This window comes from Schistocerca gregaria, chromosome 8 (genome assembly GCF_023897955.1).
Source record: "Schistocerca gregaria isolate iqSchGreg1 chromosome 8, iqSchGreg1.2, whole genome shotgun sequence".
NCBI lineage: Eukaryota > Metazoa > Arthropoda > Insecta > Orthoptera > Acrididae > Schistocerca > Schistocerca gregaria.
In genome coordinates this window covers 381,910,837-381,931,754 of record NC_064927.1, presented here as the reverse complement: position 1 = coordinate 381,931,754, position 20,918 = coordinate 381,910,837, and the positions used below count along the sequence as shown (strand labels likewise).

Sequence of the window (20,918 nt, the reverse complement as noted above, 5' to 3'; positions counted from 1 at the left end):
ACGCTGACGCTTGCACGAAGCGATATTTACCACGATCGTCTCGAGATGCAGCTGCGAGATGCTCAGGATTAACATTGCACTCCACGAAGGTGGAGACATTCGAATGCATTGCCTAGCTACGCCCCCGCAACTAACAAAATGCCGACCCTGCCAGGATTCGAACCTGGAATCTTCTGATCCGTAGTCAGACGCGTTATCCGTTGCGCCACAGGGCCACTGTTCGCGGTGTAAGCCACGGGGCGGGTGCACATCGCAAAGCAACGTGTTCTCCGTGGCTCGGCAATTGCGTGTCGTCCACTGACAACGGCGGCGCGGCCACTCTGGTCTTCCGCACTCTGCAGGGAGCTGCTAAGGAAGGCATCTCTCCTCCAGCTCCTCGGCCACGGTGCGCCTGCACAGCCTAGAGCTTGCCATACATCTGCCCCCGCTGTTGGACAGGTAGCAGAATGCAAGGCGCCCGTTTTTCTACATTTTTTCGGTGATGACAAGCGGTTGATATGCCTGTAAGTGTAGCATATGAAACAAGAATCGTATGAAGCATTCGTAGACAGGTGCTGAAGTGGCAGTATGGCCGTAGGTGATGATCGTATGATGGGTCTGTAGCCACAACAGCTTGGCAGCAAAGTGAATACCGCTAACTGAAACCATTCCGCTGTAGCCCCAGTGGCGCAATTGGTTAGCGCACGGTACTTATAAGGCAGTAGCCGTGAGCAATGCCAGGGTTGTGAGTTCGAGCCTCACCTGGGGCATACTTTTATTTCGTAGCAGCTGACTCTGGAAGCATCGGGACGCTAGATTTTAGATGTATCACGTACTTGAGAAGCAGAAATGTGCGTGCATTGTATAGACCGCCTGCGTGTTCCTCGGTAGTATAGTAGTTAGTATCCCCGCCTGTCACGCGGGAGACCGGGGTTCGATTCCCCGCCGGGGAGGTGCGATTTTTATATCGCGAAAGTTGCACGTATGGCCCGAAAAAGCATTACCCTTGTGATCAAGGAATGTAATTGCTAAAAAATCGTAAGAAGGTCTGCGTCTTAGGAAGTGTTTCTCGTATTCTTCACACGACGTCATCGTTTCACAACTGACAGGGTTTACTGACGTCGCTGAATCAGCGCACCCCAAGCTTAATGATCGAGCTCGAAGCACCAACGAAAAAGAATAATTTTAGCAGAGCGTGGTTTCGATCCACGGACCTCTGGGTTATGGGCCCAGCACGCTTCCACTGCGCCACTCTGCTGCGTGCAGCAGTCCGTTCTTTTCGGTGCGTGGCATTGGACACTTGGAAAGCGTTGTGTGCATCGGTTTCACGCGCCTACCGTTTAATTAACTGCGTATCATCTCTCAGCTTGACTTGTCTCGACTTTGCTCGACTGACGCTACGCTGACGCTTGCACGAAGCGATATTTACCACGATCGTCTCGAGATGCAGCTGCGAGATGCTCAGGATTAACATTGCACTCCACGAAGGTGGAGACATTCGAATGCATTGCCTAGCTACGCCCCCGCAACTAACAAAATGCCGACCCTGCCAGGATTCGAACCTGGAATCTTCTGATCCGTAGTCAGACGCGTTATCCGTTGCGCCACAGGGCCACTGTTCGCGGTGTAAGCCACGGGGCGGGTGCACATCGCAAAGCAACGTGTTCTCCGTGGCTCGGCAATTGCGTGTCGTCCACTGACAACGGCGGCGCGGCCACTCTGGTCTTCCGCACTCTGCAGGGAGCTGCTAAGGAAGGCATCTCTCCTCCAGCTCCTCGGCCACGGTGCGCCTGCACAGCCTAGAGCTTGCCATACATCTGCCCCCGCTGTTGGACAGGTAGCAGAATGCAAGGCGCCCGTTTTTCTGCATTTTTTCGGTGATGACAAGCGGTTGATATGCCTGTAAGTGTAGCATATGAAACAAGAATCGTATGAAGCATTCGTAGACAGGTGCTGAAGTGGCAGTATGGCCGTAGGTGATGATCGTATGATGGGTCTGTAGCCACAACAGCTTGGCAACAAAGTGAATACCGCTAACTGAAACCATTCCGCTGTAGCCCCAGTGGCGCAATTGGTTAGCGCACGGTACTTATAAGGCAGTAGCCGTGAGCAATGCCGGGGTTGTGAGTTCGAGCCTCACCTGGGGCATACTTTTATTTCGTAGCAGCTGACTCTGGAAGCATCGGGACGCTAGATTTTAGATGCATCACGTACTTGAGGAGCAGAAATGTGCGTGCATTGTATAGACCGCCTGCGTGTTCCTCGGTAGTATAGTGGTTAGTATCCCCGCCTGTCACGCGGGAGACCGGGGTTCGATTCCCCGCCGGGGAGGTGCGATTTTTATATCGCGAAAGTTGCACATATGGCCCGAAAAAGCATTACCCTTGTGATCAAGGAATGTAATTGCTAAAAAATCGTAAGAAGGTCTGCGTCTTAGGAAGTGTTTCTCGTATTCTTCACACGACGTCATCGTTTCACAACTGACAGGGTTTACTGACGACGCTGAATCAGCGCACCCCAAGCTTAATGATCGAGCTCGAAGCACCAACGAAAAAGAATAATTTTAGCAGAGCGTGGTTTCGATCCACGGACCTCTGGGTTATGGGCCCAGCACGCTTCCACTGCGCCACTCTGCTGCGTGCAGCAGTCCGTCCTTTTCGGTGCGTGGCATTGGACACTTGGAAAGCGTTGTGTGCATCGGTTTCACGCGCCTACCGTTTAATTAACTGCGTATCATCTCTCAGCTTGACTTGTCTCGACTTTGCTCGACTGACGCTACGCTGACGCTTGCACGAAGCGATATTTACCACGATCGTCTCGAGATGCAGCTGCGAGATGCTCAGGATTAACATTGCACTCCACGAAGGTGGAGACATTCGAATGCATTGCCTAGCTACGCCCCCGCAACTAACAAAATGCCGACCCTGCCAGGATTCGAACCTGGAATCTTCTGATCCGTAGTCAGACGCGTTATCCGTTGCGCCACAGGGCCACTGTTCGCGGTGTAAGCCACGGGGCGGGTGCACATCGCAAAGCAACGTGTTCTCCGTGGCTCGGCAATTGCGTGTCGTCCACTGACAACGGCGGCGCGGCCACTCTGGTCTTCCGCACTCTGCAGGGAGCTGCTAAGGAAGGCATCTCTCCTCCAGCTCCTCGGCCACGGTGCGCCTGCACAGCCTAGAGCTTGCCATACATCTGCCCCCGCTGTTGGACAGGTAGCAGAATGCAAGGCGCCCGTTTTTCTGCATTTTTTCGGTGATGACAAGCGGTTGATATGCCTGTAAGTGTAGCATATGAAACAAGAATCGTATGAAGCATTCGTAGACAGGTGCTGAAGTGGCAGTATGGCCGTAGGTGATGATCGTATGATGGGTCTGTAGCCACAACAGCTTGGCAGCAAAGTGAATACCGCTAACTGAAACCATTCCGCTGTAGCCCCAGTGGCGCAATTGGTTAGCGCACGGTACTTATAAGGCAGTAGCCGTGAGCAATGCCGGGGTTGTGAGTTCGAGCCTCACCTGGGGCATACTTTTATTTCGTAGCAGCTGACTCTGGAAGCATCGGGACGCTAGATTTTAGATGCATCACGTACTTGAGGAGCAGAAATGTGCGTGCATTGTATAGACCGCCTGCGTGTTCCTCGGTAGTATAGTGGTTAGTATCCCCGCCTGTCACGCGGGAGACCGGGGTTCGATTCCCCGCCGGGGAGGTGCGATTTTTATATCGCGAAAGTTGCACGTATGGCCCGAAAAAGCATTACCCTTGTGATCAAGGAATGTAATTGCTAAAAAATCGTAAGAAGGTCTGCGTCTTAGGAAGTGTTTCTCGTATTCTTCACACGACGTCATCGTTTCACAACTCACAGGGTTTACTGACGACGCTGAATCAGCGCACCCCAAGCTTAATGATCGAGCTCGAAGCACCAACGAAAAAGAATAATTTTAGCAGAGCGTGGTTTCGATCCACGGACCTCTGGGTTATGGGCCCAGCACGCTTCCACTGCGCCACTCTGCTGCGTGCAGCAGTCCGTCCTTTTCGGTGCGTGGCATTGGACACTTGGAAAGCGTTGTGTGCATCGGTTTCACGCGCCTACCGTTTAATTAACTGCGTATCATCTCTCAGCTTGACTTGTCTCGACTTTGCTCGACTGACGCTACGCTGACGCTTGCACGAAGCGATATTTACCACGATCGTCTCGAGATGCAGCTGCGAGATGCTCAGGATTAACATTGCACTCCACGAAGGTGGAGACATTCGAATGCATTGCCTAGCTACGCCCCCGCAACTAACAAAATGCCGACCCTGCCAGGATTCGAACCTGGAATCTTCTGATCCGTAGTCAGACGCGTTATCCGTTGCGCCACAGGGCCACTGTTCGCGGTGTAAGCCACGGGGCGGGTGCACATCGCAAAGCAACGTGTTCTCCGTGGCTCGGCAATTGCGTGTCGTCCACTGACAACGGCGGCGCGGCCACTCTGGTCTTCCGCACTCTGCAGGGAGCTGCTAAGGAAGGCATCTCTCCTCCAGCTCCTCGGCCACGGTGCGCCTGCACAGCCTAGAGCTTGCCATACATCTGCCCCCGCTGTTGGACAGGTAGCAGAATGCAAGGCGCCCGTTTTTCTACATTTTTTCGGTGATGACAAGCGGTTGATATGCCTGTAAGTGTAGCATATGAAACAAGAATCGTATGAAGCATTCGTAGACAGGTGCTGAAGTGGCAGTATGGCCGTAGGTGATGATCGTATGATGGGTCTGTAGCCACAACAGCTTGGCAGCAAAGTGAATACCGCTAACTGAAACCATTCCGCTGTAGCCCCAGTGGCGCAATTGGTTAGCGCACGGTACTTATAAGGCAGTAGCCGTGAGCAATGCCAGGGTTGTGAGTTCGAGCCTCACCTGGGGCATACTTTTATTTCGTAGCAGCTGACTCTGGAAGCATCGGGACGCTAGATTTTAGATGTATCACGTACTTGAGAAGCAGAAATGTGCGTGCATTGTATAGACCGCCTGCGTGTTCCTCGGTAGTATAGTGGTTAGTATCCCCGCCTGTCACGCGGGAGACCGGGGTTCGATTCCCCGCCGGGGAGGTGCGATTTTTATATCGCGAAAGTTGCACGTATGGCCCGAAAAAGCATTACCCTTGTGATCAAGGAATGTAATTGCTAAAAAATCGTAAGAAGGTCTGCGTCTTAGGAAGTGTTTCTCGTATTCTTCACACGACGTCATCGTTTCACAACTCACAGGGTTTACTGACGACGCTGAATCAGCGCACCCCAAGCTTAATGATCGAGCTCGAAGCACCAACGAAAAAGAATAATTTTAGCAGAGCGTGGTTTCGATCCACGGACCTCTGGGTTATGGGCCCAGCACGCTTCCACTGCGCCACTCTGCTGCGTGCAGCAGTCCGTCCTTTTCGGTGCGTGGCATTGGACACTTGGAAAGCGTTGTGTGCATCGGTTTCACGCGCCTACCGTTTAATTAACTGCGTATCATCTCTCAGCTTGACTTGTCTCGACTTTGCTCGACTGACGCTACGCTGACGCTTGCACGAAGCGATATTTACCACGATCGTCTCGAGATGCAGCTGCGAGATGCTCAGGATTAACATTGCACTCCACGAAGGTGGAGACATTCGAATGCATTGCCTAGCTACGCCCCCGCAACTAACAAAATGCCGACCCTGCCAGGATTCGAACCTGGAATCTTCTGATCCGTAGTCAGACGCGTTATCCGTTGCGCCACAGGGTCACTGTTCGCGGTGTAAGCCACGGGGCGGGTGCACATCGCAAAGCAACGTGTTCTCCGTGGCTCGGCAATTGCGTGTCGTCCACTGACAACGGCGGCGCGGCCACTCTGGTCTTCCGCACTCTGCAGGGAGCTGCTAAGGAAGGCATCTCTCCTCCAGCTCCTCGGCCACGGTGCGCCTGCACAGCCTAGAGCTTGCCATACATCTGCCCCCGCTGTTGGACAGGTAGCAGAATGCAAGGCGCCCGTTTTTCTGCATTTTTTCGGTGATGACAAGCGGTTGATATGCCTGTAAGTGTAGCATATGAAACAAGAATCGTATGAAGCATTCGTAGACAGGTGCTGAAGTGGCAGTATGGCCGTAGGTGATGATCGTATGATGGGTCTGTAGCCACAACAGCTTGGCAGCAAAGTGAATACCGCTAACTGAAACCATTCCGCTGTAGCCCCAGTGGCGCAATTGGTTAGCGCACGGTACTTATAAGGCAGTAGCCGTGAGCAATGCCGGGGTTGTGAGTTCGAGCCTCACCTGGGGCATACTTTTATTTCGTAGCAGCTGACTCTGGAAGCATCGGGACGCTAGATTTTAGATGCATCACGTACTTGAGGAGCAGAAATGTGCGTGCATTGTATAGACCGCCTGCGTGTTCCTCGGTAGTATAGTGGTTAGTATCCCCGCCTGTCACGCGGGAGACCGGGGTTCGATTCCCCGCCGGGGAGGTGCGATTTTTATATCGCGAAAGTTGCACGTATGGCCCGAAAAAGCATTACCCTTGTGATCAAGGAATGTAATTGCTAAAAAATCGTAAGAAGGTCTGCGTCTTAGGAAGTGTTTCTCGTATTCTTCACACGACGTCATCGTTTCACAACTCACAGGGTTTACTGACGACGCTGAATCAGCGCACCCCAAGCTTAATGATCGAGCTCGAAGCACCAACGAAAAAGAATAATTTTAGCAGAGCGTGGTTTCGATCCACGGACCTCTGGGTTATGGGCCCAGCACGCTTCCACTGCGCCACTCTGCTGCGTGCAGCAGTCCGTCCTTTTCGGTGCGTGGCATTGGACACTTGGAAAGCGTTGTGTGCATCGGTTTCACGCGCCTACCGTTTAATTAACTGCGTATCATCTCTCAGCTTGACTTGTCTCGACTTTGCTCGACTGACGCTACGCTGACGCTTGCACGAAGCGATATTTACCACGATCGTCTCGAGATGCAGCTGCGAGATGCTCAGGATTAACATTGCACTCCACGAAGGTGGAGACATTCGAATGCATTGCCTAGCTACGCCCCCGCAACTAACAAAATGCCGACCCTGCCAGGATTCGAACCTGGAATCTTCTGATCCGTAGTCAGACGCGTTATCCGTTGCGCCACAGGGCCACTGTTCGCGGTGTAAGCCACGGGGCGGGTGCACATCGCAAAGCAACGTGTTCTCCGTGGCTCGGCAATTGCGTGTCGTCCACTGACAACGGCGGCGCGGCCACTCTGGTCTTCCGCACTCTGCAGGGAGCTGCTAAGGAAGGCATCTCTCCTCCAGCTCCTCGGCCACGGTGCGCCTGCACAGCCTAGAGCTTGCCATACATCTGCCCCCGCTGTTGGACAGGTAGCAGAATGCAAGGCGCCCGTTTTTCTGCATTTTTTCGGTGATGACAAGCGGTTGATATGCCTGTAAGTGTAGCATATGAAACAAGAATCGTATGAAGCATTCGTAGACAGGTGCTGAAGTGGCAGTATGGCCGTAGGTGATGATCGTATGATGGGTCTGTAGCCACAACAGCTTGGCAGCAAAGTGAATACCGCTAACTGAAACCATTCCGCTGTAGCCCCAGTGGCGCAATTGGTTAGCGCACGGTACTTATAAGGCAGTAGCCGTGAGCAATGCCAGGGTTGTGAGTTCGAGCCTCACCTGGGGCATACTTTTATTTCGTAGCAGCTGACTCTGGAAGCATCGGGACGCTAGATTTTAGATGCATCACGTACTTGAGAAGCAGAAATGTGCGTGCATTGTATAGACCGCCTGCGTGTTCCTCGGTAGTATAGTGGTTAGTATCCCCGCCTGTCACGCGGGAGACCGGGGTTCGATTCCCCGCCGGGAGGTGCGATTTTTATATCGCGAAAGTTGCACGTATGGCCCGAAAAAGCATTACCCTTGTGATCAAGGAATGTAATTGCTAAAAAATCGTAAGAAGGTCTGCGTCTTAGGAAGTGTTTCTCGTATTCTTCACACGACGTCATCGTTTCACAACTGACAGGGTTTACTGACGTCGCTGAATCAGCGCACCCCAAGCTTAATGATCGAGCTCGAAGCACCAACGAAAAAGAATAATTTTAGCAGAGCGTGGTTTCGATCCACGGACCTCTGGGTTATGGGCCCAGCACGCTTCCACTGTGCCACTCTGCTGCGTGCAGCAGTCCGTTCTTTTCGGTGCGTGGCATTGGACACTTGGAAAGCGTTGTGTGCATCGGTTTCACGCGCCTACCGTTTAATTAACTGCGTATCATCTCTCAGCTTGACTTGTCTCGACTTTGCTCGACTGACGCTACGCTGACGCTTGCACGAAGCGATATTTACCACGATCGTCTCGAGATGCAGCTGCGAGATGCTCAGGATTAACATTGCACTCCACGAAGGTGGAGACATTCGAATGCATTGCCTAGCTACGCCCCCGCAACTAACAAAATGCCGACCCTGCCAGGATTCGAACCTGGAATCTTCTGATCCGTAGTCAGACGCGTTATCCGTTGCGCCACAGGGCCACTGTTCGCGGTGTAAGCCACGGGGCGGGTGCACATCGCAAAGCAACGTGTTCTCCGTGGCTCGGCAATTGCGTGTCGTCCACTGACAACGGCGGCGCGGCCACTCTGGTCTTCCGCACTCTGCAGGGAGCTGCTAAGGAAGGCATCTCTCCTCCAGCTCCTCGGCCACGGTGCGCCTGCACAGCCTAGAGCTTGCCATACATCTGCCCCCGCTGTTGGACAGGTAGCAGAATGCAAGGCGCCCGTTTTTCTGCATTTTTTCGGTGATGACAAGCGGTTGATATGCCTGTAAGTGTAGCATATGAAACAAGAATCGTATGAAGCATTCGTAGACAGGTGCTGAAGTGGCAGTATGGCCGTAGGTGATGATCGTATGATGGGTCTGTAGCCACAACAGCTTGGCAGCAAAGTGAATACCGCTAACTGAAACCATTCCGCTGTAGCCCCAGTGGCGCAATTGGTTAGCGCACGGTACTTATAAGGCAGTAGCCGTGAGCAATGCCAGGGTTGTGAGTTCGAGCCTCACCTGGGGCATACTTTTATTTCGTAGCAGCTGACTCTGGAAGCATCGGGACGCTAGATTTTAGATGTATCACGTACTTGAGAAGCAGAAATGTGCGTGCATTGTATAGACCGCCTGCGTGTTCCTCGGTAGTATAGTGGTTAGTATCCCCGTCTGTCACGCGGGAGACCGGGGTTCGATTCCCCGCCGGGGAGGTGCGATTTTTATATCGCGAAAGTTGCACGTATGGCCCGAAAAAGCATTACCCTTGTGATCAAGGAATGTAATTGCTAAAAAATCGTAAGAAGGTCTGCGTCTTAGGAAGTGTTTCTCGTATTCTTCACACGACGTCATCGTTTCACAACTGACAGGGTTTACTGACGTCGCTGAATCAGCGCACCCCAAGCTTAATGATCGAGCTCGAAGCACCAACGAAAAAGAATAATTTTAGCAGAGCGTGGTTTCGATCCACGGACCTCTGGGTTATGGGCCCAGCACGCTTCCACTGCGCCACTCTGCTGCGTGCAGCAGTCCGTTCTTTTCGGTGCGTGGCATTGGACACTTGGAAAGCGTTGTGTGCATCGGTTTCACGCGCCTACCGTTTAATTAACTGCGTATCATCTCTCAGCTTGACTTGTCTCGACTTTGCTCGACTGACGCTACGCTGACGCTTGCACGAAGCGATATTTACCACGATCGTCTCGAGATGCAGCTGCGAGATGCTCAGGATTAACATTGCACTCCACGAAGGTGGAGACATTCGAATGCATTGCCTAGCTACGCCCCCGCAACTAACAAAATGCCGACCCTGCCAGGATTCGAACCTGGAATCTTCTGATCCGTAGTCAGACGCGTTATCCGTTGCGCCACAGGGCCACTGTTCGCGGTGTAAGCCACGGGGCGGGTGCACATCGCAAAGCAACGTGTTCTCCGTGGCTCGGCAATTGCGTGTCGTCCACTGACAACGGCGGCGCGGCCACTCTGGTCTTCCGCACTCTGCAGGGAGCTGCTAAGGAAGGCATCTCTCCTCCAGCTCCTCGGCCACGGTGCGCCTGCACAGCCTAGAGCTTGCCATACATCTGCCCCCGCTGTTGGACAGGTAGCAGAATGCAAGGCGCCCGTTTTTCTGCATTTTTTCGGTGATGACAAGCGGTTGATATGCCTGTAAGTGTAGCATATGAAACAAGAATCGTATGAAGCATTCGTAGACAGGTGCTGAAGTGGCAGTATGGCCGTAGGTGATGATCGTATGATGGGTCTGTAGCCACAACAGCTTGGCAGCAAAGTGAATACCGCTAACTGAAACCATTCCGCTGTAGCCCCAGTGGCGCAATTGGTTAGCGCACGGTACTTATAAGGCAGTAGCCGTGAGCAATGCCAGGGTTGTGAGTTCGAGCCTCACCTGGGGCATACTTTTATTTCGTAGCAGCTGACTCTGGAAGCATCGGGACGCTAGATTTTAGATGTATCACGTACTTGAGAAGCAGAAATGTGCGTGCATTGTATAGACCGCCTGCGTGTTCCTCGGTAGTATAGTGGTTAGTATCCCCGCCTGTCACGCGGGAGACCGGGGTTCGATTCCCCGCCGTGGAGGTGCGATTTTTATATCGCGAAAGTTGCACGTATGGCCCGAAAAAGCATTACCCTTGTGATCAAGGAATGTAATTGCTAAAAAATCGTAAGAAGGTCTTAGGAAGTGTTTCTCGTATTCTTCACACGACGTCATCGTTTCACAACTGACAGGGTTTACTGACGTCGCTGAATCAGCGCACCACAAGCTTAATGATCGAGCTCGAAGCACCAACGAAAAAGAATAATTTTAGCAGAGCGTGGTTTCGATCCACGGACCTCTGGGTTATGGGCCCAGCACGCTTCCACTGCGCCACTCTGCTGCGTGCAGCAGTCCGTCCTTTTCGGTGCGTGGCATTGGACACTTGGAAAGCGTTGTGTGCATCGGTTTCACGCGCCTACCGTTTAATTAACTGCGTATCATCTCTCAGCTTGACTTGTCTCGACTTTGCTCGACTGACGCTACGCTGACGCTTGCACGAAGCGATATTTACCACGATCGTCTCGAGATGCAGCTGCGAGATGCTCAGGATTAACATTGCACTCCACGAAGGTGGAGACATTCGAATGCATTGCCTAGCTACGCCCCCGCAACTAACAAAATGCCGACCCTGCCAGGATTCGAACCTGGAATCTTCTGATCCGTAGTCAGACGCGTTATCCGTTGCGCCACAGGGCCACTGTTCGCGGTGTAAGCCACGGGGCGGGTGCACATCGCAAAGCAACGTGTTCTCCGTGGCTCGGCAATTGCGTGTCGTCCACTGACAACGGCGGCGCGGCCACTCTGGTCTTCCGCACTCTGCAGGGAGCTGCTAAGGAAGGCATCTCTCCTCCAGCTCCTCGGCCACGGTGCGCCTGCACAGCCTAGAGCTTGCCATACATCTGCCCCCGCTGTTGGACAGGTAGCAGAATGCAAGGCGCCCGTTTTTCTGCATTTTTTCGGTGATGACAAGCGGTTGATATGCCTGTAAGTGTAGCATATGAAACAAGAATCGTATGAAGCATTCGTAGACAGGTGCTGAAGTGGCAGTATGGCCGTAGGTGATGATCGTATGATGGGTCTGTAGCCACAACAGCTTGGCAGCAAAGTGAATACCGCTAACTGAAACCATTCCGCTGTAGCCCCAGTGGCGCAATTGGTTAGCGCACGGTACTTATAAGGCAGTAGCCGTGAGCAATGCCAGGGTTGTGAGTTCGAGCCTCACCTGGGGCATACTTTTATTTCGTAGCAGCTGACTCTGGAAGCATCGGGACGCTAGATTTTAGATGTATCACGTACTTGAGAAGCAGAAATGTGCGTGCATTGTATAGACCGCCTGCGTGTTCCTCGGTAGTATAGTGGTTAGTATCCCCGCCTGTCACGCGGGAGACCGGGGTTCGATTCCCCGCCGGGTAGGTGCGATTTTTATATCGCGAAAGTTGCACGTATGGCCCGAAAAAGCATTACCCTTGTGATCAAGGAATGTAATTGCTAAAAAATCGTAAGAAGGTCTGCGTCTTAGGAAGTGTTTCTCGTATTCTTCACACGACGTCATCGTTTCACAACTGACAGGGTTTACTGACGTCGCTGAATCAGCGCACCCCAAGCTTAATGATCGAGCTCGAAGCACCAACGAAAAAGAATAATTTTAGCAGAGCGTGGTTTCGATCCACGGACCTCTGGGTTATGGGCCCAGCACGCTTCCACTGCGCCACTCTGCTGCGTGCAGCAGTCCGTCCTTTTCGGTGCGTGGCATTGGACACTTGGAAAGCGTTGTGTGCATCGGTTTCACGCGCCTACCGTTTAATTAACTGCGTATCATCTCTCAGCTTGACTTGTCTCGACTTTGCTCGACTGACGCTACGCTGACGCTTGCACGAAGCGATATTTACCACGATCGTCTCGAGATGCAGCTGCGAGATGCTCAGGATTAACATTGCACTCCACGAAGGTGGAGACATTCGAATGCATTGCCTAGCTACGCCCCCGCAACTAACAAAATGCCGACCCTGCCAGGATTCGAACCTGGAATCTTCTGATCCGTAGTCAGACGCGTTATCCGTTGCGCCACAGGGCCACTGTTCGCGGTGTAAGCCACGGGGCGGGTGCACATCGCAAAGCAACGTGTTCTCCGTGGCTCGGCAATTGCGTGTCGTCCACTGACAACGGCGGCGCGGCCACTCTGGTCTTCCGCACTCTGCAGGGAGCTGCTAAGGAAGGCATCTCTCCTCCAGCTCCTCGGCCACGGTGCGCCTGCACAGCCTAGAGCTTGCCATACATCTGCCCCCGCTGTTGGACAGGTAGCAGAATGCAAGGCGCCCGTTTTTCTGCATTTTTTCGGTGATGACAAGCGGTTGATATGCCTGTAAGTGTAGCATATGAAACAAGAATCGTATGAAGCATTCGTAGACAGGTGCTGAAGTGGCAGTATGGCCGTAGGTGATGATCGTATGATGGGTCTGTAGCCACAACAGCTTGGCAGCAAAGTGAATACCGCTAACTGAAACCATTCCGCTGTAGCCCCAGTGGCGCAATTGGTTAGCGCACGGTACTTATAAGGCAGTAGCCGTGAGCAATGCCAGGGTTGTGAGTTCGAGCCTCACCTGGGGCATACTTTTATTTCGTAGCAGCTGACTCTGGAAGCATCGGGACGCTAGATTTTAGATGTATCACGTACTTGAGAAGCAGAAATGTGCGTGCATTGTATAGACCGCCTGCGTGTTCCTCGGTAGTATAGTGGTTAGTATCCCCGCCTGTCACGCGGGAGACCGGGGTTCGATTCCCCGCCGGGGAGGTGCGATTTTTATATCGCGAAAGTTGCACGTATGGCCCGAAAAAGCATTACCCTTGTGATCAAGGAATGTAATTGCTAAAAAATCGTAAGAAGGTCTGCGTCTTAGGAAGTGTTTCTCGTATTCTTCACACGACGTCATCGTTTCACAACTGACAGGGTTTACTGACGTCGCTGAATCAGCGCACCCCAAGCTTAATGATCGAGCTCGAAGCACCAACGAAAAAGAATAATTTTAGCAGAGCGTGGTTTCGATCCACGGACCTCTGGGTTATGGGCCCAGCACGCTTCCACTGCGCCACTCTGCTGCGTGCAGCAGTCCGTCCTTTTCGGTGCGTGGCATTGGACACTTGGAAAGCGTTGTGTGCATCGGTTTCACGCGCCTACCGTTTAATTAACTGCGTATCATCTCTCAGCTTGACTTGTCTCGACTTTGCTCGACTGACGCTACGCTGACGCTTGCACGAAGCGATATTTACCACGATCGTCTCGAGATGCAGCTGCGAGATGCTCAGGATTAACATTGCACTCCACGAAGGTGGAGACATTCGAATGCATTGCCTAGCTACGCCCCCGCAACTAACAAAATGCCGACCCTGCCAGGATTCGAACCTGGAATCTTCTGATCCGTAGTCAGACGCGTTATCCGTTGCGCCACAGGGCCACTGTTCGCGGTGTAAGCCACGGGGCGGGTGCACATCGCAAAGCAACGTGTTCTCCGTGGCTCGGCAATTGCGTGTCGTCCACTGACAACGGCGGCGCGGCCACTCTGGTCTTCCGCACTCTGCAGGGAGCTGCTAAGGAAGGCATCTCTCCTCCAGCTCCTCGGCCACGGTGCGCCTGCACAGCCTAGAGCTTGCCATACATCTGCCCCCGCTGTTGGACAGGTAGCAGAATGCAAGGCGCCCGTTTTTCTGCATTTTTTCGGTGATGACAAGCGGTTGATATGCCTGTAAGTGTAGCATATGAAACAAGAATCGTATGAAGCATTCGTAGACAGGTGCTGAAGTGGCAGTATGGCTGTAGGTGATGATCGTATGATGGGTCTGTAGCCACAACAGCTTGGCAGCAAAGTGAATACCGCTAACTGAAACCATTCCGCTGTAGCCCCAGTGGCGCAATTGGTTAGCGCACGGTACTTATAAGGCAGTAGCCGTGAGCAATGCCAGGGTTGTGAGTTCGAGCCTCACCTGGGGCATACTTTTATTTCGTAGCAGCTGACTCTGGAAGCATCGGGACGCTAGATTTTAGATGTATCACGTACTTGAGAAGCAGAAATGTGCGTGCATTGTATAGACCGCCTGCGTGTTCCTCGGTAGTATAGTGGTTAGTATCCCCGCCTGTCACGCGGGAGACCGGGGTTCGATTCCCCGCCGTGGAGGTGCGATTTTTATATCGCGAAAGTTGCACGTATGGCCCGAAAAAGCATTACCCTTGTGATCAAGGAATGTAATTGCTAAAAAATCGTAAGAAGGTCTGCGTCTTAGGAAGTGTTTCTCGTATTCTTCACACGACGTCATCGTTTCACAACTGACAGGGTTTACTGACGTCGCTGAATCAGCGCACCCCAAGCTTAATGATCGAGCTCGAAGCACCAACGAAAAAGAATAATTTTAGCAGAGCGTGGTTTCGATCCACGGACCTCTGGGTTATGGGCCCAGCACGCTTCCACTGCGCCACTCTGCTGCGTGCAGCAGTCCGTCCTTTTCGGTGCGTGGCATTGGACACTTGGAAAGCGTTGTGTGCATCGGTTTCACGCGCCTACCGTTTAATTAACTGCGTATCATCTCTCAGCTTGACTTGTCTCGACTTTGCTCGACTGACGCTACGCTGACGCTTGCACGAAGCGATATTTACCACGATCGTCTCGAGATGCAGCTGCGAGATGCTCAGGATTAACATTGCACTCCACGAAGGTGGAGACATTCGAATGCATTGCCTAGCTACGCCCCCGCAACTAACAAAATGCCGACCCTGCCAGGATTCGAACCTGGAATCTTCTGATCCGTAGTCAGACGCGTTATCCGTTGCGCCACAGGGCCACTGTTCGCGGTGTAAGCCACGGGGCGGGTGCACATCGCAAAGCAACGTGTTCTCCGTGGCTCGGCAATTGCGTGTCGTCCACTGACAACGGCGGCGCGGCCACTCTGGTCTTCCGCACTCTGCAGGGAGCTGCTAAGGAAGGCATCTCTCCTCCAGCTCCTCGGCCACGGTGCGCCTGCACAGCCTAGAGCTTGCCATACATCTGCCCCCGCTGTTGGACAGGTAGCAGAATGCAAGGCGCCCGTTTTTCTGCATTTTTTCGGTGATGACAAGCGGTTGATATGCCTGTAAGTGTAGCATATGAAACAAGAATCGTATGAAGCATTCGTAGACAGGTGCTGAAGTGGCAGTATGGCTGTAGGTGATGATCGTATGATGGGTCTGTAGCCACAACAGCTTGGCAGCAAAGTGAATACCGCTAACTGAAACCATTCCGCTGTAGCCCCAGTGGCGCAATTGGTTAGCGCACGGTACTTATAAGGCAGTAGCCGTGAGCAATGCCAGGGTTGTGAGTTCGAGCCTCACCTGGGGCATACTTTTATTTCGTAGCAGCTGACTCTGGAAGCATCGGGACGCTAGATTTTAGATGTATCACGTACTTGAGAAGCAGAAATGTGCGTGCATTGTATAGACCGCCTGCGTGTTCCTCGGTAGTATAGTGGTTAGTATCCCCGCCTGTCACGCGGGAGACCGGGGTTCGATTCCCCGCCGTGGAGGTGCGATTTTTATATCGCGAAAGTTGCACGTATGGCCCGAAAAAGCATTACCCTTGTGATCAAGGAATGTAATTGCTAAAAAATCGTAAGAAGGTCTGCGTCTTAGGAAGTGTTTCTCGTATTCTTCACACGACGTCATCGTTTCACAACTGACAGGGTTTACTGACGTCGCTGAATCAGCGCACCACAAGCTTAATGATCGAGCTCGAAGCACCAACGAAAAAGAATAATTTTAGCAGAGCGTGGTTTCGATCCACGGACCTCTGGGTTATGGGCCCAGCACGCTTCCACTGCGCCACTCTGCTGCGTGCAGCAGTCCGTTCTTTTCGGTGCGTGGCATTGGACACTTGGAAAGCGTTGTGTGCATCGGTTTCACGCGCCTACCGTTTAATTAACTGCGTATCATCTCTCAGCTTGACTTGTCTCGACTTTGCTCGACTGACGCTACGCTGACGCTTGCACGAAGCGATATTTACCACGATCGTCTCGAGATGCAGCTGCGAGATGCTCAGGATTAACATTGCACTCCACGAAGGTGGAGACATTCGAATGCATTGCCTAGCTACGCCCCCGCAACTAACAAAATGCCGACCCTGCCAGGATTCGAACCTGGAATCTTCTGATCCGTAGTCAGACGCGTTATCCGTTGCGCCACAGGGCCACTGTTCGCGGTGTAAGCCACGGGGCGGGTGCACATCGCAAAGCAACGTGTTCTCAGTGGCTCGGCAATTGCGTGTCGTCCACTGACAACGGCGGCGCGGCCACTCTGGTCTTCCGCACTCTGCAGGGAGCTGCTAAGGAAGGCATCTCTCCTCCAGCTCCTCGGCCACGGTGCGCCTGCACAGCCTAGAGCTTGCCATACATCTGCCCCCGCTGTTGGACAGGTAGCAGAATGCAAGGCGCCCGTTTTTCTGCATTTTTTCGGTGATGACAAGCGGTTGATATGCCTGTAAGTGTAGCATATGAAACAAGAATCGTATGAAGCATTCGTAGACAGGTGCTGAAGTGGCAGTATGGCCGTAGGTGATGATCGTATGATGGGTCTGTAGCCACAACAGCTTGGCAGCAAAGTGAATACCGCTAACTGAAACCATTCCGCTGTAGCCCCAGTGGCGCAATTGGTTAGCGCACGGTACTTATAAGGCAGTAGCCGTGAGCAATGCCGGGGTTGTGAGTTCGAGCCTCACCTGGGGCATACTTTTATTTCGTAGCAGCTGACTCTGGAAGCATCGGGACGCTAGATTTTAGATGTATCACGTACTTGAGAAGCAGAAATGTGCGTGCATTGTATAGACCGCCTGCGTGTTCCTCGGTAGTATAGTGGTTAGTATCCCCGCCTGTCACGCGGGAGACCGGGGTTCGATTCCCCGCCGGGGAGGTGCGATTTTTATATCGCGAAAGTTGCACGTATGGCCCGAAAAAGCATTACCCTTGTGATCAAGGAATGTAATTGCTAAAAAATCGTAAGAAGGTCTGCGTCTTAGGAAGTGTTTCTCGTATTCTTCACACGACGTCATCGTTTCACAACTGACAGGGTTTACTGACGTCGCTGAATCAGCGCACCCCAAGCTTAATGATCGAGCTCGAAGCACCAACGAAAAAGAATAATTTTAGCAGAGCGTGGTTTCGATCCACGGACCTCTGGGTTATGGGCCCAGCACGCTTCCACTGCGCCACTCTGCTGCGTGCAGCAGTCCGTCCTTTTCGGTGCGTGGCATTGGACACTTGGAAAGCGTTGTGTGCATCGGTTTCACGCGCCTACCGTTTAATTAACTGCGTATCATCTCTCAGCTTGACTTGTCTCGACTTTGCTCGACTGACGCTACGCTGACGCTTGCACGAAGCGATATTTACCACGATCGTCTCGAGATGCAGCTGCGAGATGCTCAGGATTAACATTGCACTCCACGAAGGTGGAGACATTCGAATGCATTGCCTAGCTACGCCCCCGCAACTAACAAAATGCCGACCCTGCCAGGATTCGAACCTGGAATCTTCTGATCCGTAGTCAGACGCGTTATCCGTTGCGCCACAGGGCCACTGTTCGCGGTGTAAGCCACGGGGCGGGTGCACATCGCAAAGCAACGTGTTCTCCGTGGCTCGGCAATTGCGTGTCGTCCACTGACAACGGCGGCGCGGCCACTCTGGTCTTCCGCACTCTGCAGGGAGCTGCTAAGGAAGGCATCTCTCCTCCAGCTCCTCGGCCACGGTGCGCCTGCACAGCCTAGAGCTTGCCATACATCTGCCCCCGCTGTTGGACAGGTAGCAGAATGCAAGGCGCCCGTTTTTCTGCATTTTTTCGGTGATGACAAGCGGTTGATATGCCTGTAAGTGTAGCATATGAAACAAGAATCGTATGAAGCATTCGTAGACAGGTGCTGAAGTGGCAGTATGGCTGTAGGTGATGATCGTATGATGGGTCTGTAGCCACAACAGCTTGGCAGCAAAGTGAATACCGCTAACTGAAACCATTCCGCTGTAGCCCCAGTGGCGCAATTGGTTAGCGCACGGTACTTATAAGGCAGTAGCCGTGAGCAATGCCAGGGTTGTGAGTTCGAGCCTCACCTGGGGCATACTTTTATTTCGTAGCAGCTGACTCTGGAAGCATCGGGACGCTAGATTTTAGATGTATCACGTACTTGAGAAGCAGAAATGTGCGTGCATTGTATAGACCGCCTGCGTGTTCCTCGGTAGTATAGTGGTTAGTATCCCCGCCTGTCACGCGGGAGACCGGGGTTCGATTCCCCGCCGTGGAGGTGCGATTTTTATATCGCGAAAGTTGCACGTATGGCCCGAAAAAGCATTACCCTTGTGATCAAGGAATGTAATTGCTAAAAAATCGTAAGAAGGTCTGCGTCTTAGGAAGTGTTTCTCGTATTCTTCACACGACGTCATCGTTTCACAACTGACAGGGTTTACTGACGTCGCTGAATCAGCGCACCACAAGCTTAATGATCGAGCTCGAAGCACCAACGAAAAAGAATAATTTTAGCAGAGCGTGGTTTCGATCCACGGACCTCTGGGTTATGGGCCCAGCACGCTTCCACTGCGCCACTCTGCTGCGTGCAGCAGTCCGTTCTTTTCGGTGCGTGGCATTGGACACTTGGAAAGCGTTGTGTGCATCGGTTTCACGCGCCTACCGTTTAATTAACTGCGTATCATCTCTCAGCTTGACTTGTCTCGACTTTGCTCGACTGACGCTACGCTGACGCTTGCACGAAGCGATATTTACCACGATCGTCTCGAGATGCAGCTGCGAGATGCTCAGGATTAACATTGCACTCCACGAAGGTGGAGACATTCGAATGCATTGCCTAGCTACGCCCCCGCAACTAACAAAATGCCGACCCTGCCAGGATTCGAACCTGGAATCTTCTGATCCGTAGTCAGACGCGTTATCCGTTGCGCCACAGGGCCACTGTTCGCGGTGTAAGCCACGGGGCGGGTGCACATCGCAAAGCAACGTGTTCTCAGTGGCTCGGCAATTGCGTGTCGTCCACTGACAACGGCGGCGCGGCCACTCTGGTCTTCCGCACTCTGCAGGGAGCTGCTAAGGAAGGCATCTCTCCTCCAGCTCCTCGGCCACGGTGCGCCTGCACAGCCTAGAGCTTGCCATACATCTGCCCCCGCTGTTGGACAGGTAGCAGAATGCAAGGCGCCCGTTTTTCTGCATTTTTTCGGTGATGACAAGCGGTTGATATGCCTGTAAGTGTAGCATATGAAACAAGAATCGTATGAAGCATTCGTAGACAGGTGCTGAAGTGGCAGTATGGCCGTAGGTGATGATCGTATGATGGGTCTGTAGCCACAACAGCTTGGCAGCAAAGTGAATACCGCTAACTGAAACCATTCCGCTGTAGCCCCAGTGGCGCAATTGGTTAGCGCACGGTACTTATAAGGCAGTAGCCGTGAGCAATGCCGGGGTTGTGAGTTCGAGCCTCACCTGGGGCATACTTTTATTTCGTAGCAGCTGACTCTGGAAGCATCGGGACGCTAGATTTTAGATGTATCACGTACTTGAGAAGCAGAAATGTGCGTGCATTGTATAGACCGCCTGCGTGTTCCTCGGTAGTATAGTGGTTAGTATCCCCGCCTGTCACGCGGGAGACCGGGGTTCGATTCCCCGCCGGGGAGGTGCGATTTTTATATCGCGAAAGTTGCACGTATGGCCCGAAAAAGCATTACCCTTGTGATCAAGGAATGTAATTGCTAAAAAATCGTAAGAAGGTCTGCGTCTTAGGAAGTGTTTCTCGTATTCTTCACACGACGTCATCGTTTCACAACTGACAGGGTTTACTGACGTCGCTGAATCAGCGCACCCCAAGCTTAATGATCGAGCTCGAAGCACCAACGAAAAAGAATAATTTTAGCAGAGCGTGGTTTCGATCCACGGACCTCTGGGTTATGGGCCCAGCACGCTTCCACTGCGCCACTCTGCTGCGTGCAGCAGTCCGTCCTTTTCGGTGCGTGGCATTGGACACTTGGAAAGCGTTGTGTGCATCGGTTTCACGCGCCTACCGTTTAATTAACTGCGTATCATCTCTCAGCTTGACTTGTCTCGACTTTGCTCGACTGACGCTACGCTGACGCTTGCACGAAGCGATATTTACCACGATCGTCTCGAGATGCAGCTGCGAGATGCTCAGGATTAACATTGCACTCCACGAAGGTGGAGACATTCGAATGCATTGCCTAGCTACGCCCCCGCAACTAACAAAATGCCGACCCTGCCAGGATTCGAACCTGGAATCTTCTGATCCGTAGTCAGACGCGTTATCCGTTGCGCCACAGGGCCACTGTTCGCGGTGTAAGCCACGGGGCGGGTGCACATCGCA

General features: G+C 52.7%; 61 non-coding genes across 61 annotated transcripts; 30 read left to right on the top strand and 31 right to left on the bottom strand.

Moving 5' to 3' along the window:
- Nucleotides 1–142: 142 nt before the first annotated feature.
- On the bottom strand, nt 143–215 carry Trnar-acg (transfer RNA arginine (anticodon ACG)). The gene has a single exon. It is a non-coding gene; the product is annotated as a tRNA-Arg (tRNA).
- A 442-nt stretch (nt 216–657) lies between these two features.
- Trnai-uau (transfer RNA isoleucine (anticodon UAU)) lies at nt 658–749 on the top strand. The gene is given in 2 exon segments: nt 658–695; nt 714–749. It is a non-coding gene; the product is annotated as a tRNA-Ile (tRNA).
- Nucleotides 750–860: 111 nt separating this feature from the next.
- Trnad-guc (transfer RNA aspartic acid (anticodon GUC)) lies at nt 861–932 on the top strand. Its single transcript has one exon. It is a non-coding gene; the product is annotated as a tRNA-Asp (tRNA).
- A 233-nt stretch (nt 933–1,165) lies between these two features.
- Trnam-cau (transfer RNA methionine (anticodon CAU)) lies at nt 1,166–1,237 on the bottom strand. The gene has a single exon. It is a non-coding gene; the product is annotated as a tRNA-Met (tRNA).
- A 283-nt stretch (nt 1,238–1,520) lies between these two features.
- On the bottom strand, nt 1,521–1,593 carry Trnar-acg (transfer RNA arginine (anticodon ACG)). The gene has a single exon. It is a non-coding gene; the product is annotated as a tRNA-Arg (tRNA).
- A 442-nt stretch (nt 1,594–2,035) lies between these two features.
- Nucleotides 2,036–2,127, top strand: Trnai-uau (transfer RNA isoleucine (anticodon UAU)). The gene is given in 2 exon segments: nt 2,036–2,073; nt 2,092–2,127. It is a non-coding gene; the product is annotated as a tRNA-Ile (tRNA).
- A 111-nt stretch (nt 2,128–2,238) lies between these two features.
- Trnad-guc (transfer RNA aspartic acid (anticodon GUC)) lies at nt 2,239–2,310 on the top strand. The gene has a single exon. It is a non-coding gene; the product is annotated as a tRNA-Asp (tRNA).
- Nucleotides 2,311–2,543: 233 nt separating this feature from the next.
- On the bottom strand, nt 2,544–2,615 carry Trnam-cau (transfer RNA methionine (anticodon CAU)). Its single transcript has one exon. It is a non-coding gene; the product is annotated as a tRNA-Met (tRNA).
- A 283-nt stretch (nt 2,616–2,898) lies between these two features.
- Nucleotides 2,899–2,971, bottom strand: Trnar-acg (transfer RNA arginine (anticodon ACG)). Its single transcript has one exon. It is a non-coding gene; the product is annotated as a tRNA-Arg (tRNA).
- Nucleotides 2,972–3,413: 442 nt separating this feature from the next.
- Nucleotides 3,414–3,505, top strand: Trnai-uau (transfer RNA isoleucine (anticodon UAU)). Its single transcript is given in 2 exon segments — nt 3,414–3,451; nt 3,470–3,505. It is a non-coding gene; the product is annotated as a tRNA-Ile (tRNA).
- Nucleotides 3,506–3,616: 111 nt separating this feature from the next.
- Nucleotides 3,617–3,688, top strand: Trnad-guc (transfer RNA aspartic acid (anticodon GUC)). The gene has a single exon. It is a non-coding gene; the product is annotated as a tRNA-Asp (tRNA).
- Nucleotides 3,689–3,921: 233 nt separating this feature from the next.
- Nucleotides 3,922–3,993, bottom strand: Trnam-cau (transfer RNA methionine (anticodon CAU)). The gene has a single exon. It is a non-coding gene; the product is annotated as a tRNA-Met (tRNA).
- Nucleotides 3,994–4,276: 283 nt separating this feature from the next.
- On the bottom strand, nt 4,277–4,349 carry Trnar-acg (transfer RNA arginine (anticodon ACG)). Its single transcript has one exon. It is a non-coding gene; the product is annotated as a tRNA-Arg (tRNA).
- Nucleotides 4,350–4,791: 442 nt separating this feature from the next.
- On the top strand, nt 4,792–4,883 carry Trnai-uau (transfer RNA isoleucine (anticodon UAU)). Its single transcript is given in 2 exon segments — nt 4,792–4,829; nt 4,848–4,883. It is a non-coding gene; the product is annotated as a tRNA-Ile (tRNA).
- A 111-nt stretch (nt 4,884–4,994) lies between these two features.
- Nucleotides 4,995–5,066, top strand: Trnad-guc (transfer RNA aspartic acid (anticodon GUC)). The gene has a single exon. It is a non-coding gene; the product is annotated as a tRNA-Asp (tRNA).
- A 233-nt stretch (nt 5,067–5,299) lies between these two features.
- Nucleotides 5,300–5,371, bottom strand: Trnam-cau (transfer RNA methionine (anticodon CAU)). The gene has a single exon. It is a non-coding gene; the product is annotated as a tRNA-Met (tRNA).
- A 283-nt stretch (nt 5,372–5,654) lies between these two features.
- On the bottom strand, nt 5,655–5,727 carry Trnar-acg (transfer RNA arginine (anticodon ACG)). Its single transcript has one exon. It is a non-coding gene; the product is annotated as a tRNA-Arg (tRNA).
- Nucleotides 5,728–6,169: 442 nt separating this feature from the next.
- Nucleotides 6,170–6,261, top strand: Trnai-uau (transfer RNA isoleucine (anticodon UAU)). Its single transcript is given in 2 exon segments — nt 6,170–6,207; nt 6,226–6,261. It is a non-coding gene; the product is annotated as a tRNA-Ile (tRNA).
- A 111-nt stretch (nt 6,262–6,372) lies between these two features.
- Nucleotides 6,373–6,444, top strand: Trnad-guc (transfer RNA aspartic acid (anticodon GUC)). Its single transcript has one exon. It is a non-coding gene; the product is annotated as a tRNA-Asp (tRNA).
- Nucleotides 6,445–6,677: 233 nt separating this feature from the next.
- Nucleotides 6,678–6,749, bottom strand: Trnam-cau (transfer RNA methionine (anticodon CAU)). The gene has a single exon. It is a non-coding gene; the product is annotated as a tRNA-Met (tRNA).
- A 283-nt stretch (nt 6,750–7,032) lies between these two features.
- Trnar-acg (transfer RNA arginine (anticodon ACG)) lies at nt 7,033–7,105 on the bottom strand. Its single transcript has one exon. It is a non-coding gene; the product is annotated as a tRNA-Arg (tRNA).
- A 442-nt stretch (nt 7,106–7,547) lies between these two features.
- On the top strand, nt 7,548–7,639 carry Trnai-uau (transfer RNA isoleucine (anticodon UAU)). Its single transcript is given in 2 exon segments — nt 7,548–7,585; nt 7,604–7,639. It is a non-coding gene; the product is annotated as a tRNA-Ile (tRNA).
- Nucleotides 7,640–7,750: 111 nt separating this feature from the next.
- Trnad-guc (transfer RNA aspartic acid (anticodon GUC)) lies at nt 7,751–7,822 on the top strand. The gene has a single exon. It is a non-coding gene; the product is annotated as a tRNA-Asp (tRNA).
- Nucleotides 7,823–8,054: 232 nt separating this feature from the next.
- Trnam-cau (transfer RNA methionine (anticodon CAU)) lies at nt 8,055–8,126 on the bottom strand. Its single transcript has one exon. It is a non-coding gene; the product is annotated as a tRNA-Met (tRNA).
- A 283-nt stretch (nt 8,127–8,409) lies between these two features.
- Trnar-acg (transfer RNA arginine (anticodon ACG)) lies at nt 8,410–8,482 on the bottom strand. The gene has a single exon. It is a non-coding gene; the product is annotated as a tRNA-Arg (tRNA).
- A 442-nt stretch (nt 8,483–8,924) lies between these two features.
- On the top strand, nt 8,925–9,016 carry Trnai-uau (transfer RNA isoleucine (anticodon UAU)). Its single transcript is given in 2 exon segments — nt 8,925–8,962; nt 8,981–9,016. It is a non-coding gene; the product is annotated as a tRNA-Ile (tRNA).
- A 111-nt stretch (nt 9,017–9,127) lies between these two features.
- On the top strand, nt 9,128–9,199 carry Trnad-guc (transfer RNA aspartic acid (anticodon GUC)). The gene has a single exon. It is a non-coding gene; the product is annotated as a tRNA-Asp (tRNA).
- Nucleotides 9,200–9,432: 233 nt separating this feature from the next.
- Trnam-cau (transfer RNA methionine (anticodon CAU)) lies at nt 9,433–9,504 on the bottom strand. The gene has a single exon. It is a non-coding gene; the product is annotated as a tRNA-Met (tRNA).
- Nucleotides 9,505–9,787: 283 nt separating this feature from the next.
- On the bottom strand, nt 9,788–9,860 carry Trnar-acg (transfer RNA arginine (anticodon ACG)). The gene has a single exon. It is a non-coding gene; the product is annotated as a tRNA-Arg (tRNA).
- Nucleotides 9,861–10,302: 442 nt separating this feature from the next.
- Trnai-uau (transfer RNA isoleucine (anticodon UAU)) lies at nt 10,303–10,394 on the top strand. Its single transcript is given in 2 exon segments — nt 10,303–10,340; nt 10,359–10,394. It is a non-coding gene; the product is annotated as a tRNA-Ile (tRNA).
- Nucleotides 10,395–10,505: 111 nt separating this feature from the next.
- Nucleotides 10,506–10,577, top strand: Trnad-guc (transfer RNA aspartic acid (anticodon GUC)). The gene has a single exon. It is a non-coding gene; the product is annotated as a tRNA-Asp (tRNA).
- Nucleotides 10,578–10,804: 227 nt separating this feature from the next.
- Trnam-cau (transfer RNA methionine (anticodon CAU)) lies at nt 10,805–10,876 on the bottom strand. The gene has a single exon. It is a non-coding gene; the product is annotated as a tRNA-Met (tRNA).
- A 283-nt stretch (nt 10,877–11,159) lies between these two features.
- On the bottom strand, nt 11,160–11,232 carry Trnar-acg (transfer RNA arginine (anticodon ACG)). The gene has a single exon. It is a non-coding gene; the product is annotated as a tRNA-Arg (tRNA).
- Nucleotides 11,233–11,674: 442 nt separating this feature from the next.
- On the top strand, nt 11,675–11,766 carry Trnai-uau (transfer RNA isoleucine (anticodon UAU)). Its single transcript is given in 2 exon segments — nt 11,675–11,712; nt 11,731–11,766. It is a non-coding gene; the product is annotated as a tRNA-Ile (tRNA).
- Nucleotides 11,767–11,877: 111 nt separating this feature from the next.
- Trnad-guc (transfer RNA aspartic acid (anticodon GUC)) lies at nt 11,878–11,949 on the top strand. The gene has a single exon. It is a non-coding gene; the product is annotated as a tRNA-Asp (tRNA).
- A 233-nt stretch (nt 11,950–12,182) lies between these two features.
- Nucleotides 12,183–12,254, bottom strand: Trnam-cau (transfer RNA methionine (anticodon CAU)). The gene has a single exon. It is a non-coding gene; the product is annotated as a tRNA-Met (tRNA).
- A 283-nt stretch (nt 12,255–12,537) lies between these two features.
- On the bottom strand, nt 12,538–12,610 carry Trnar-acg (transfer RNA arginine (anticodon ACG)). The gene has a single exon. It is a non-coding gene; the product is annotated as a tRNA-Arg (tRNA).
- Nucleotides 12,611–13,052: 442 nt separating this feature from the next.
- Nucleotides 13,053–13,144, top strand: Trnai-uau (transfer RNA isoleucine (anticodon UAU)). Its single transcript is given in 2 exon segments — nt 13,053–13,090; nt 13,109–13,144. It is a non-coding gene; the product is annotated as a tRNA-Ile (tRNA).
- Nucleotides 13,145–13,255: 111 nt separating this feature from the next.
- Nucleotides 13,256–13,327, top strand: Trnad-guc (transfer RNA aspartic acid (anticodon GUC)). The gene has a single exon. It is a non-coding gene; the product is annotated as a tRNA-Asp (tRNA).
- A 233-nt stretch (nt 13,328–13,560) lies between these two features.
- Nucleotides 13,561–13,632, bottom strand: Trnam-cau (transfer RNA methionine (anticodon CAU)). The gene has a single exon. It is a non-coding gene; the product is annotated as a tRNA-Met (tRNA).
- Nucleotides 13,633–13,915: 283 nt separating this feature from the next.
- Trnar-acg (transfer RNA arginine (anticodon ACG)) lies at nt 13,916–13,988 on the bottom strand. The gene has a single exon. It is a non-coding gene; the product is annotated as a tRNA-Arg (tRNA).
- Nucleotides 13,989–14,430: 442 nt separating this feature from the next.
- Trnai-uau (transfer RNA isoleucine (anticodon UAU)) lies at nt 14,431–14,522 on the top strand. The gene is given in 2 exon segments: nt 14,431–14,468; nt 14,487–14,522. It is a non-coding gene; the product is annotated as a tRNA-Ile (tRNA).
- A 111-nt stretch (nt 14,523–14,633) lies between these two features.
- Nucleotides 14,634–14,705, top strand: Trnad-guc (transfer RNA aspartic acid (anticodon GUC)). The gene has a single exon. It is a non-coding gene; the product is annotated as a tRNA-Asp (tRNA).
- Nucleotides 14,706–14,938: 233 nt separating this feature from the next.
- Trnam-cau (transfer RNA methionine (anticodon CAU)) lies at nt 14,939–15,010 on the bottom strand. The gene has a single exon. It is a non-coding gene; the product is annotated as a tRNA-Met (tRNA).
- Nucleotides 15,011–15,293: 283 nt separating this feature from the next.
- On the bottom strand, nt 15,294–15,366 carry Trnar-acg (transfer RNA arginine (anticodon ACG)). The gene has a single exon. It is a non-coding gene; the product is annotated as a tRNA-Arg (tRNA).
- Nucleotides 15,367–15,808: 442 nt separating this feature from the next.
- Nucleotides 15,809–15,900, top strand: Trnai-uau (transfer RNA isoleucine (anticodon UAU)). The gene is given in 2 exon segments: nt 15,809–15,846; nt 15,865–15,900. It is a non-coding gene; the product is annotated as a tRNA-Ile (tRNA).
- A 111-nt stretch (nt 15,901–16,011) lies between these two features.
- Nucleotides 16,012–16,083, top strand: Trnad-guc (transfer RNA aspartic acid (anticodon GUC)). Its single transcript has one exon. It is a non-coding gene; the product is annotated as a tRNA-Asp (tRNA).
- A 233-nt stretch (nt 16,084–16,316) lies between these two features.
- On the bottom strand, nt 16,317–16,388 carry Trnam-cau (transfer RNA methionine (anticodon CAU)). Its single transcript has one exon. It is a non-coding gene; the product is annotated as a tRNA-Met (tRNA).
- Nucleotides 16,389–16,671: 283 nt separating this feature from the next.
- Nucleotides 16,672–16,744, bottom strand: Trnar-acg (transfer RNA arginine (anticodon ACG)). The gene has a single exon. It is a non-coding gene; the product is annotated as a tRNA-Arg (tRNA).
- A 442-nt stretch (nt 16,745–17,186) lies between these two features.
- Trnai-uau (transfer RNA isoleucine (anticodon UAU)) lies at nt 17,187–17,278 on the top strand. Its single transcript is given in 2 exon segments — nt 17,187–17,224; nt 17,243–17,278. It is a non-coding gene; the product is annotated as a tRNA-Ile (tRNA).
- Nucleotides 17,279–17,389: 111 nt separating this feature from the next.
- Nucleotides 17,390–17,461, top strand: Trnad-guc (transfer RNA aspartic acid (anticodon GUC)). The gene has a single exon. It is a non-coding gene; the product is annotated as a tRNA-Asp (tRNA).
- Nucleotides 17,462–17,694: 233 nt separating this feature from the next.
- Trnam-cau (transfer RNA methionine (anticodon CAU)) lies at nt 17,695–17,766 on the bottom strand. Its single transcript has one exon. It is a non-coding gene; the product is annotated as a tRNA-Met (tRNA).
- A 283-nt stretch (nt 17,767–18,049) lies between these two features.
- Nucleotides 18,050–18,122, bottom strand: Trnar-acg (transfer RNA arginine (anticodon ACG)). Its single transcript has one exon. It is a non-coding gene; the product is annotated as a tRNA-Arg (tRNA).
- Nucleotides 18,123–18,564: 442 nt separating this feature from the next.
- Trnai-uau (transfer RNA isoleucine (anticodon UAU)) lies at nt 18,565–18,656 on the top strand. Its single transcript is given in 2 exon segments — nt 18,565–18,602; nt 18,621–18,656. It is a non-coding gene; the product is annotated as a tRNA-Ile (tRNA).
- Nucleotides 18,657–18,767: 111 nt separating this feature from the next.
- Nucleotides 18,768–18,839, top strand: Trnad-guc (transfer RNA aspartic acid (anticodon GUC)). The gene has a single exon. It is a non-coding gene; the product is annotated as a tRNA-Asp (tRNA).
- Nucleotides 18,840–19,072: 233 nt separating this feature from the next.
- Nucleotides 19,073–19,144, bottom strand: Trnam-cau (transfer RNA methionine (anticodon CAU)). The gene has a single exon. It is a non-coding gene; the product is annotated as a tRNA-Met (tRNA).
- A 283-nt stretch (nt 19,145–19,427) lies between these two features.
- Nucleotides 19,428–19,500, bottom strand: Trnar-acg (transfer RNA arginine (anticodon ACG)). The gene has a single exon. It is a non-coding gene; the product is annotated as a tRNA-Arg (tRNA).
- Nucleotides 19,501–19,942: 442 nt separating this feature from the next.
- Nucleotides 19,943–20,034, top strand: Trnai-uau (transfer RNA isoleucine (anticodon UAU)). The gene is given in 2 exon segments: nt 19,943–19,980; nt 19,999–20,034. It is a non-coding gene; the product is annotated as a tRNA-Ile (tRNA).
- A 111-nt stretch (nt 20,035–20,145) lies between these two features.
- On the top strand, nt 20,146–20,217 carry Trnad-guc (transfer RNA aspartic acid (anticodon GUC)). The gene has a single exon. It is a non-coding gene; the product is annotated as a tRNA-Asp (tRNA).
- A 233-nt stretch (nt 20,218–20,450) lies between these two features.
- Trnam-cau (transfer RNA methionine (anticodon CAU)) lies at nt 20,451–20,522 on the bottom strand. Its single transcript has one exon. It is a non-coding gene; the product is annotated as a tRNA-Met (tRNA).
- Nucleotides 20,523–20,805: 283 nt separating this feature from the next.
- On the bottom strand, nt 20,806–20,878 carry Trnar-acg (transfer RNA arginine (anticodon ACG)). Its single transcript has one exon. It is a non-coding gene; the product is annotated as a tRNA-Arg (tRNA).
- Between the last annotated feature and the right edge of the window lie 40 nt (nt 20,879–20,918).